Consider the following 12,361-nt stretch of genomic DNA (forward strand, 5'->3'; position numbering starts at 1 on the left):
AATATAATCAATATGATCATGATGCCCACATCTCCCTCTCCAAGCCAGCTCTTTCTTGCCCCAGAGTCTAAACTCATATATTCAGCACCTATTCAGCACCCATTCAGCATCTCCACTTCTGTGTACAACAGACATTTCACACTTACTGTGTCCAAAACTTAACTCCTGAGTTTCCTTCCCAAGCCTGCTCCTCTTGAAACTTAATATCAAGTATACTTTTCCAGTTGCTCACATCCCACACTTTCTTGCATATCCAAACCATCAGCAAATTCTGTTGCCTCCACCTTCGAAATATATCTAGAACCCAACCACTTCTCAATCCTTCCATTAATAACACTGCTGTCCAAGCCACTATTAACTCTCACTTGCATTATTGCAACAGCTTCCTAACTGGCATCCCAGCTACACCCTTGCTCCCAGCAGCCAAAATGGTCCTTTAAAACATAAGTTAGATCGTGCCACTTCTCTGAATCTTAGGGTAAAAGCCAAAGTTCTTCAAAATGTCCTGCAAAGCCATGGGTCTAGACCTGATAACCAATAAGACTGTATCTCCTGTTACTCTCTCTTGTTTTTTCCACCCCAAGCACACTGGCCTCTGTGCTCTTCTTGGAATACATCAGGCATGTTGCTGCCTTGAGCTTTTGACAATTGTCGTTCCTTCTGCCTAGAAGGAACTGTATAAGTTTAAGTGTACAGCATGATGGTTTGATTTACATATATTGTGAAATGATACAATAGGTCTAGCTAACATCATCATCTCATATAGATACAATAAAAAAAAAATTCTCCTTGTGATGAGAACTCTTAAGATCTACTCTCTTAATGTCTTTCCTATACATCATACAGCAGTGTTAACTATAGTCATCATATTGTATATTACATCCTTAGTATTTATTTATCTTTAACTGGAAGTTTGTTCAACTACCTTCCTCCAATTCCCCCTACCCCTATTCCACCCCAGTCCTCACCTCTGATAATCACAGATCTGATTTCTTTTTCTATGAATTTGGTGGAGGGTTTTTGGCTATTGCTTTTTTTTTTTTGCGGTACGCGGGCCTCTCACTGCTGTGGCCTCTGCACAGGCTCCGGACGCACAGGCTCCGGACGCACAGGCTCCGGACGCACAGGCCCAACACAGGACGCACAGGAAGCCCCAGAGCTGTTTCTTATAGTCCTCAATTCATAGGTCAATTCAACTTAAAAAACAAAAACAAAACAGAACAAAAGTAGGGACTTCCCTGGTGGCACAGCAGATAGGACTCCACACTCCCAGTGCAGGGGGCCCAGGTTCGATCCCTGGTCAGGGAACTAGATCCCACATGCATGCCGCAACTAAGGAGCCCTCCTGCTGCAACTAAGATCCAGTGCAACCAAATAATAAATAAATATTAAAACAAACAAACAAAAAATAAAAAAACAGAACAAAAATAAACAGAGGTTGGGGAGGTGGGGAGAATAATACAACGATAATCCAAATACCCAGGCCAGTGCAGGGATGTATTTTGGAGTCTGGATTAGGAGGTGAACTGAATGTAGGTCTTTTAATCTCTTGACCTAGAACATCATTTATCTCTCATTTGAGGTTTTAATAAATGTTGAAAGATGGCAAGCTGAAGATTTAACTGTCTGGCCTGGAGAGAAGCTATTCTAATGTTACCAGTTAAAGATCAACTAGACTTGGGAATTCCCTGGCGGTCCAGTGGTTAGGACTCCACGCCACTTTCACTGCCGAGGGTGCGGGTTCAGTCCCTGGTCGGGGAACTAAGATCCCTCAAGCCCCGTGGCCAAAAAACCAAAAAGCAAAACCACAAAACAATAACAACAAAAAACCAAGCCCTTCAAGGGCAAGATCAATTGAAAATAAACAAAAAAAGGGCTTCCCTGGTGGCGCAGTGGTTGAGAGTCCGCCTGCCGATGCAGGGGACACTGGTTCGTGCCCCGGTCCGGGAGGATCCCACATGCCGCGGAGTGGCTGGGCCCGTGAGCCACGGCCGCTAAGCCTGCGCGTCCGGAGCCTGTGCTCCGCAACAGGAGAGGCCACAACAGTGAGAGGCCCACGTATCGCAAAAAAAAAAAAAAAAAAAAGTATATTGCAATTAAAGGCCGTGGCACTGGGCCGGTGTACATGCTGCTCCTTGTCTTACTCATCTCTCAGTGGGCAACTGCCTCCTAGTTGGCTTTTAGGACTCTACAATGGGCAACGCTTCTTGGAACACTTTCCCAATTGCCTCTACCTGCCCTTTCTCACTCCCCACTCCCACCCAGGCTGAGGCTGAAGCCCCTGTACTGTATATGTCTTTTCATAGCACATATAGCATTATATCGAAATCACTGAAGTGTTTGATCTTTTTTTCTCACTGGACTTGAGCTCTCTGAGGCAACGTCTATACTTTTATCTTTGGTGCTTAATTCAGTGCCTGGCAGCTGGTCAAAAATTACATGTTGAATGGATGAAGGAGTTCAACACAAAATATCTATTGATTGAATGTCTGTTCTAGAAGCTGTGGATCTGGGCACCTGGGGAAACAATGGCAAGCAAAAAATCAGCACAGCGTTACCTCTCATGTGGAGGAGGAGGCATGAGCTAAATACCCATAGTAACGAATAAATAACTGAAACTAAAATGTATGTTTTAGGACTTCCCTCGCGGTCCAATGGTTAAGACTCCATGCTTCCAGTGCAGGGGTCACGGGTTTGATCCCTGGTCAGGGAAGTAAGATGCCACATGCTGCACCGCGCAACCAAAAAATAAAGAAATTTAAAATGTGTGCTTTGAAATAAGGAGCACAGTTTAATGAGAGCGGTTAAAAAGGACCATGATTGGGACTTCCCTGGTGGCGCAGTGGTTAAGAATCTGCCCGCCAATGCTGGGGACACGGGTTCGAGCCGTGGCCCGGGAAGATCCCACATGCTGCGAGCAACTAAGCCCATGCATCACAACTACTGAAGCCCGGACGCCTGGAGTCCATGCTTCACAACAAGAGAAGCCACCGCAACGAGAAGCCCGCGCACCGCAACGAAGAGTAGACCGCTCGCCACAACTAGAAAAAGCCCACACATAGCAAACGAAGACCCAATGCAGCCAAAAATAAATAAATTAATTTTTTAAAAAAATGACCATGATCTAGACTATTTATCTCCTTTATTTTGTTTGTATTTGTTTGTTTGGTTTTAGATGGAATAGATCTGAGTATATTTAGACTGGATGGGAACAATTCAGGTGAGTGAAAGAGGTTAAATAATATACAGGAGAGAACAGGATTAAATAACAGAGCACGCTTCTGGAGAGCATAAGGAGGATCTTACACCCCTCGGGGAGGGACTGGCGTCTTCTAAAGCCACAAGAGGGAACATTGAGAGAGTGGATACAGAAGTAGGGGGGTGGCAGGTTTTGTACCAGAAAATTGAATGAGGTCCTGTCCAAAAGCTTGGATTTTCTCTGAGGGAGAGGAGTCAAAGTTGTCTACTGGAAATAAGGCAGAAGAGGAGAAAGTCAGACATCTGAAAGAGTCTGGAGAGGGTTTGAAGCTTTCATCATGGACTGCAGGAAAGCAAGTCAACTGAGAAATGCAGCAGAATGGTTGGGGTGTGTTAAGAAGAACCCATCTGAGATAGGTGATGGTGACTATATACTAACAACAGTCTGCCTATCGTGTAATTTTCCCCAGAAACCACAGAGAAAGCATACAGTTGGTTTCATTCAGGGTTGGGGATTTGCCAAATTGAGATGAGGAAGTGCCAGTGGGTCAAGGGAGTTTAGGATAATTGGTAAGAATAAAGGACCACAGAATCCAAGAGGAGAAGCCTGATTAATTGGAAAAAGGGGAGGGGTGTCAGTGGACTGGAGTTGCCAAGGAGATGGAAGAACAACTATAGTGAGGGTGATTGAACAGTAGGCTGGAAGGACGGACAAGAGCACAGCTGGAAGACGGCAGGATGGGGGGACTATCCCTGAACACATCCTCCAAACATAGAACCTCTTCAACAATATCAGATATTAAGACATGATGAAAATATATTAGAGGAAGCAGCATGAAAGCAAGGCAGTGAGAGCCACGACCCATCAATAAAGTGATAAAAGAGTGGTGCTTTTTTAGCATCACTTTTGCTCCGCCGTCAACCATTAGCATAAGCCCCAGACCCCAGCCCACACCCTGCCCACTCCCAGGTTTCGTCTCCCCAGTGTTGGAGCCTGACTAGGCTGGTGAGGAGGGAAGGACCCAATTACAGGTCATTACACATTTATCAATGCTTAAATTCGTTATTCTGGACAGTTTCAAATGGTTACAAAATTCGGGGTATGGCTGTGGGAGTGGGTGGCAGAAGTGGAGAAAGGCCATTGGAAATGAGGAATTCAGCATCTTGGAGGGTCATCCGTGCAGGGTGATGGTACACTTGGTAGAGAAGGCTGAGTTAAGCATAAACGTCTTCATTGAATGATAGAGTGTAACCCCAAGGTGGGCATATGACAGGGACCTGAAGACAGATGGGACAACACATGACCCATAGGAAAGGAGATTTTTTTGCAGGAGAGTGAGGGAGTAATGGTCTGGAAGAAGCAGTGGAAAGAAGGCAGACACAAAACCTAATGCTGGTTCCTGAGGACAGTGGGTATAAGGGCATCAACAGTCAACATTCAATCTAGTGAAAGGGACACATTAGAAGAATCATTCCCTAAACTGTGCCCCAGTGGACTGTATCAGCCCAAAGGCATGTCTTTCAGATTTGCCGAATGCACCCTCCAGACTGGCTGTGACCTTGGCTGAGAAAGTGCCGACCTAAGGAAGAGTCAGATTTCAGTGAAGGCAAGGAGATGGAAGGAATGGCAGAGAAAGGCTGATTATGGATTAGCCAAGGGTGCAGTAGAATAAATAGTCATTCAGTCATTTAAGAGAAAACTCTAAGGTTTTATCTCTAGATTGAAAGCTGGATGGACAAGCTGCGGCTTGTTAACCATTGTTGCCCCAGGGTCCAGCACTATCTCTAGCAGAGAGCAAGTTCCTGAAATAACATTAGTTAAAAGTAGGAATGAACTTCCTATTACTAGAGTTGTAGTTTGGAAGGGAAATGGGTGAGCAAAACAGCAATACTTTAAACCTCCATAGTTAGAAATAAGGTGTGGATATAGAGCACAAAGGAGATTGAAAGTCAATGCCCTCAAGAGAAGCTTTGCAAAGTGCCTTTGTCCCCTGACTTCTGAAGTCATTGTTCCAGAAATGGACTGTACCCCAGGATGCCTCCTCCCCAGATGAGTTCTCAAGTACTACAGTAGAGGCTGAGCAGTAACTAAAATGGGGGAGAGAGAAAAAGAGAGAGCGTTGTCTCTATTAGAAGAGGGTGTAACTAGTACTCATCTAAATTCAAAGATGGAAATTCAAGCCCGTATTGATTTTATCCTATGTTTTATATGAAGTTAGAAGGAGCAGTAGATACATAAGATGCTTATTAATTTTCCAGTAGTATCTCAGGAGAGGGACTGGAGAGAGACACAGCGTAAATGTTAACAGTAGTTATCTCTGGCTGGTAGACTTGTTTTTCCTCTTTGTACCTTTCTTCATGTCTGCGTATTCTATATTGTATATATCTGACTTCGATTTTCTTAGAAAAAACTGTAGAAATATATTATGCCTCTTCTAAATTTCTCACAAGCCCAGAATATCTTTTTTTAGGGCAAAATTAGTTGCAAACTAAAGGGATTATAAGGCTTCAAAAGGAATTATTTCTAGTAATTTCAGCAGTGGTGCAGCAATTGTGAAGAATCAATACATAGTAAATTTAATAAAATGAAAGTTGTTAGGAAAGCAAACAACATGCAAAACACCAGCTGAGTTAATATTGATATTGATCTACAGCGTACAAGAAGGAAGATTCAAGGCCACAAGAAACCTTGCTACTTTTAATGGCAGAAAGACACACATTTTAGGAAATCTGCATGACAAGCTACCCAAGGGAAAATAACTAAATAGCTATTAATTATAAATAGTCTCAGAGTGATACTAGTTTGAAACTAGATGAGAAATTTTTAAATTAAAACAGAATTTTTCCTTACTTGAAGTACCTGTAAGGATACATCCATTATTCCAACACAACTAAGAACTAGAAATATGTATTTGATTTAGCTAGATCATGCTGCAGTAACGAACAGCCCTCAAAATCTCAATGGCTTACAACAAGTTTATTTCTCATTCATGTTACACGTGAGGGGCTGCAGGTCAGCTGTGGCTCTGCTCCATTTTTCTTCTCATTTTAAGACCCGGGCTGAAGGAATGGTCTTTATCTGGAGCTGACATTCTCATGGCAGAGGAAAATATTACGTGAGTTAGTGGGAAACAACAATGGCTCTTAACATTTCTGCTAAGAACTGGCATATTGTAATCTCCCTTTTGTTTGTTTTTGGTTTTTGTGGGGTTTTGTTGTGTTGTTGTTGTTGTTGTTAAAGAGACATGGCTAAGCCTAGTGATAAGGCAGTGACTTATACTCCTTCCAAGGGATGCACTACATGGCAGTAGGCAGAAGTGTATAATCATTTTACAAGGAAGGGATCAGTGGGTATCTGGGAATAATAATACAATCTCTCACAAAATGTATTCCCTTACTGAGCAATTACTATGATGGTGAGAACTGGAAAAATGCAGAGAAGATGAAAAACATCATTTGTATTCTTAGGAGCTCAGTGCAGAGCTACATAGAGTGCCTGCTGTGCGGCATATACTACACTAGATCCTCTACTTACTGTGTCCCATTTAAGCCTTTCAGTAACACTTTCAGGAATTATAGGTACTCATTTTTCTCATTTTATTTAAGAGAAAACTGGAGTTGGCTAACTCTTCCAAGGTCTCTCTGGTAGATTGTAAAAATGGCCACAATCTTCTCCCTGCATCAACACCTTGCAATGTCACTTGGCAGATCTTCCCATTAAGGAATGGAAACTATTTCTCCACTCTTAAATCAGATTGGCTGGCCATGTGGCTGGCTTTGGCCAATGAGACATTAATACATGTGACAAGCTTGAAAAGTGCTTGCACACTGGGGCTTGTCCTTTTGCTGCTCTTGAATCATGTGCCATGAGAACAAGTCCAGGCTACCTTTCCAGATGAGCGACATGTGGTTCATTGCTCCTCTTGTCCCAACTAACAGCCTGCTAATCTAATGACCAGACAAGTGAGTGAGGCCATCCTAAATCATCTAGCCACTAGACAAACCACCACCTGACAACAGACGCATGAGACAGCCCAGTAGAGACCAGCTGAGATGGCCATCCAGCGAGCCTAAGAATCATTAGCTAAATAAATAGTTGTTTCAAGTCACCAAGTTTGGGGGTGGTTTGTTATGAAGCAAAAGCTAACTAAAACGCAGGAAGAGAGAACAGGAAAGGAGTTTGGGTACAAGTCTGTCTGTCTCCAAAGCCCCTGTTCTTTCTACTAAGCTATACTTCTTCTCTAGGGTGGAAGAGGGACCTTGAAAAGTCATGCATGCCATTCATTCATGCAACATGCTTGTAACAAATATTGATGAGTGACCAGCCTAGCTTATGTCAAGCACTTGACTATGTTTACCTTCACTGTATTGAACAAGGAGTAAATAGCCTCTGTCATTAAGAGCTTATAGTATCACGGCTAGAGGGAAAGCAACAACAAATAATACATAAAGAATTTATTATTTTTAATTGTGATAAGAGATATAAAGAACACCAACATAATTAGGTATCAACAGCAGAAATTTGTAGGATGGGAGAAAGAGACGGGGTTAGGGCAAGGGCTGTAGTTTATGTAGAGTTGCCAGTGAGCAGGGAAGGCCCCTCTAAGGAGGTTGTGCTTGTTAGGTTCCCCTGGAAGCAAATATAGAGATTGAGTTAGGAGTGCAAAAGCTTTAATGGAGAGTGATGCTTCTTAAGAAAAAGTGAGGGAGAAATATTGGGCAGGAGAACCATCAAGCAATAACCTGACCACAAGACTGCTAACCCAATAGGGCACTCTGGAGCAAAAATGGCCTGTTAGATAAATTCTACATGAGGTAAAAATGCCTTGTACCTCTGACTCTAACTGTGACCTCAGTCACTGGCTGAGGAACACCATGAGAAGAATGTGACCTCAGCCAAACACTGAAGGGGGGAGATCCTGAAGAAGCTAATGGCTGGACAATGCTGGCTAACCACACAAGGGTTTATTTCTTGGTTCTCTATTCTATTCCATTGGTCTATATGTCTGTCTTTATGCCAGTACAATACTGTTTTGATAACTATAGTTTTATATGTTTTGCAATCAGAAAATGTAAGATCTCCAACTTTTGTTCTTCTTTTACAAGTTGTTTTGGCTATTTGTGATCCTTTAAGATTCCTTACGAATTTTAGGATAGATTTTGCTATTTCTGCAAAAAAACAACATTGGCATTTTGATAAGGATTGTGTTGGATCTATAGATTTCTTTGGATAATATTGACATTTTAACCACATTAAGTCTTCCAACCTATGAACACGGGATTTCTTTCCATTTATTTGTGTCTTCTTTAATTTCCTTCAACAACATTTTGTAAGTTTTATTGCTAAGTATTTTTGATGCTATGGTAAATGTAATTTTCTTAATTTCCTTTTCAAATTGTTCATTTTTAATATATTCATATACAAGTGATTTTTGCACGTTGATTTTGTATCCACAACTTTTCTGAATTCATTTATTGGTTCTAATCATTTTTTTATAGAATATTTAGGGTTTTCTACATATAAGATCCTGTCATCTGTGAACAGAGATAATTTTAGTTCTTCCTTCTATTTGGAATGCCATGTTTCTTCTTTCTTGCCTAAATGCTCTGGCTAGGTCTTCCAGTACTACGTTGAGTACAAGTGGCAGAAGCAGGGTATATGCATCAGAGCTGATTCTTGAGTGACACTCAAAGAAGCTGGAAGAGCCTGTGGTCTGAATACAAAGTAGTAGAGGTCTTTTTTTTTTTTTTTTTTGGCCATGCCGTGTGGCTTGTGGGATCTTAGTTCCCCAACCAGGGACTGAACCCGGGCCCTCGGCAGTGAAAGTGCAGAGTCCTAACCACTGGACCACCAGGGAATTCCCACCAGCCAAACATTTTTTTTTTTTTTGTGGTACGTGGGCCTCTCACCGTTGTGGCCTCTCCCGTTGCAGAGCACAGGCTCCGGACGCGCAGGCCCAGCGGCCATGGCTCACAGGCTCAGCCGCTCCGCGGCATGTGGGCTCTTCCCGGACCGGGGCACGAACCCGTGTCCCCTGCATCGGCAGGTGGACTCTCAACCACTGCGCCACCAGGGAAGCCCAGCCAAACATTTTTATAACAGCTTTATTGATATATAATTCACATATTATACATTTTATCCATTTAAACAGTACAATTCAATAGTTTTTAGTATATTCAGAGTTGTGCTGTGCAACAATTTCAGAACACTTTCATGGCCCACAAAAGCAGTCACTACCCATTAGCAATAACTACCCATTTCCCTTCAGCCTTCGCCAACCCTAGGTAACCAGTAGCCTATCTTCTGTCTCTATGAATCTCTCTTTTATGGGTATTCCATATAAATGGGGTCATACAACAAGTGGCTTTTTGTGTCTAGCTACTTGCACTTAGCATAACGCTTTCAAGGGTCATCCAGTGTTGTAACACAGCCTAACATTTTAATGATTGCTACAAACTGGTTTTATAATATTTTGTATTTTGTTAGTTAAATACACATAAAGGTTAACATTTGGGACAGACAGATAGCATTCTGTAATGGAACTGTATCTAATGTAATGCTATGTAAAAAACCACCTTAAATCTTAGTGGCATAAAACCACAGCCATTTTACTATGTACATGGTTTTGTGGGTAAGGAATTTGCACAGGGCACAGCAGGGAATTTTTCTTGATTTATAATAACTAGGATGGCTCAAAAGGCTAGAGATTTGCTAGAATGGCTTCAAACAGAAGAAGCCATTATATGGCTTATATATGTGGAGAAGGTCTGGCTTCACAGGTGTGTGAACTATGCTGACTCAAAAATAAAAGGGTCCCGTACTCATTAAATCATGCCTGGTTTAATTCTTGGGTTGTCACCATCTTGAACTTCAGAACAATTTTTGAAAAAGGGCTCCACAGTTTCATTTAGCACTGGGTCCCTCAAAATATGTAGTCAGTCCCACAGTTCTCGTTGTCAGCTGGGTTCTTCAGTTCTCTACGTCATGTCTGCTTGGGCTAAAATGTCAGAGATGGCTTCTTCACTCACATATTTGGTTGCCTGTGTTGGGATGACTGGGAAAGCTAGGGATGGCCAAGCATCTCTCTCCCTCTCTCTAAGTGGCCTCTTTTTGTTGCAGGGTAATCAGACTTTTCACATGGTACCCAGCATTCTCTACAGTGAGCAGTCTAAGAGCCTGGGGAAAAAAAAAATTCAAGGATCCTTACGACCTCACGTGGGAAATCACAGAACATCATTTCTATTACATTCTATTGGTCAAGAAAGTCGCTAAGGCTAGCCCAGCTAAAAGGGAAGGGAAATTAAACTCCACATCCCAATGGAAGGAAGAGCAAAGAATTTAGCTAATACTATCTTTAATCTATCACTAGGTAATATCCACCTGATACATTCATTTTGTGGGGACAAAATTAGTGTGTGTTACAGAAGGAATGCAAAGAGATAGACCAATGGAATATTCAGTTTCCAACATTCAAAATAGAATCATGAAGTATGTCACTATGCTTTACATCATATTGTAAATCAGACCTTTACCTCTTCCTTAAGAATCTGAAAGACTAGGGTAGTCCATAAATTGTAAAGAATGGAAGGTAGCAACCTTCTCTTTCTGTCCCTTGAGGATAGTTGTAAATAGAGAGGAAAGGAGTGAGTGAAGGTGGAGGAAGATTCTTTTGTCCTGCCCCAGTCTTGTCACACTTCCCCTTTAAGGCTTTGAGAGAAGATTGCCTTGAAGAGTCCCTTGAACCAAAGCATACTTGGTAATTGTATGATAGGGAGAAGGGGGTTTAGTCACCCTTGGTTCCTCTGTGCGGACACTTGAGATTTCTTGCCTGCCTGATCCCTGGGCACCACGTTGAGTCCACATGGATTCAAGAAAACTGTCTTCCAAAATGTTATAATATGGCACAAACCACACACATCAACCTCATACATCTGGACATCTTCCATGGAAATAAAGAAGAGAAAGCTGACTGAGAGGTCAGTTGTTTAAGCTAAGACGGCCTGGGGCCTTCCCTGGCGGTCCAGTGGTTAGGGATCTGTGTTTCCACTTCAGGGGGCCTAGGTTCGATCCCTCGTCAGGGAACTAAGATCCCACACATGCTGTGGGGTGCAGCCAAAAAAAAAAAAAAACTAAGACAGCCTGAACGCGATTTAAAGAGACTGATTAAATTTATTAGACTGAACTGTTTTGAATTAAATTGAACATTTAATGAACTCTGCACAGACTCATACCCTAACTAGTAGCAAGGTTTGGGGAGAAAAATGGAAGAGAGAGAGGGGGAAAGGGAGGGAGGGAGGGAAGAAGGAAAAGAGAAAGAGGGAGGGAGGGAGGGAAAGAAAGTCATTATTTTTGCACGTCTGAGTTGCAGTATGAGTTATATTTGTGATTCTTCTGCAATACATACCATACCATACTACATAAGGGTGTGGGATAAGAACTAAGGACATCCAATCAGCACAGGGCTGTCCAGGGCAGGGTGGGGTGAAGGACTTGATCCAGCTACAGTGGGCTCTCTCTTCCAAATCAAGCTCCTGAGTAGGAGTTACGGGTGAAGGAAAGAGGAAAAAGCACTGCTTTAACTGTATCATTCCATCTTATGCCCTAACTGTATTAGATTTTTTTTTTTTCAGAAAATAAAGGAGGGTCTACTTCATAATTCATTGCTAGGAATATTCTCAGCCTAAGTATAAATTGTGAAGTAAGATCAGATAACCTTCCGGTAAAAAGCTGATTCAATTATAATAAATAAATAGAAGAGGTATGGAAAATAAATTAAACAGGCTTTCATTAAAATAAGGATGTACTGGGAATTCCCTGGAAGTCCAGTGGTTAAGACTGTGCTTCCAATGCAGGGGGCGTGGGTTTGATCTCTCATCAGGGAATTAAGATCCCACATGCTGCGCAGTGTGGGAAAAAAAAAAAAATGATGTACTGAAGCTTGACAAAATAATCAGTTTGGGAACCCTCCAGGCTGAGTGTGCAATATTTCCATGTGGATGGGGCAGGAGGAGAAGGGTGCTCTCCTGGTAAAGTCCCGGAATTGGGCAGGGGAGGGGCCCCTGGGCCTGAGTGACCTACCCTTCAGCTGGCAATCTGGATAAACTAGGAGGAGATGTGGTGATAAAAAGCTCTGTCAGATTCTAATGTTGCAATAACTACTGG

Source organism: Orcinus orca, chromosome 18 (assembly GCF_937001465.1).
Source record: "Orcinus orca chromosome 18, mOrcOrc1.1, whole genome shotgun sequence".
In the NCBI taxonomy this organism is placed as follows: Eukaryota; Metazoa; Chordata; class Mammalia; order Artiodactyla; family Delphinidae; genus Orcinus; species Orcinus orca.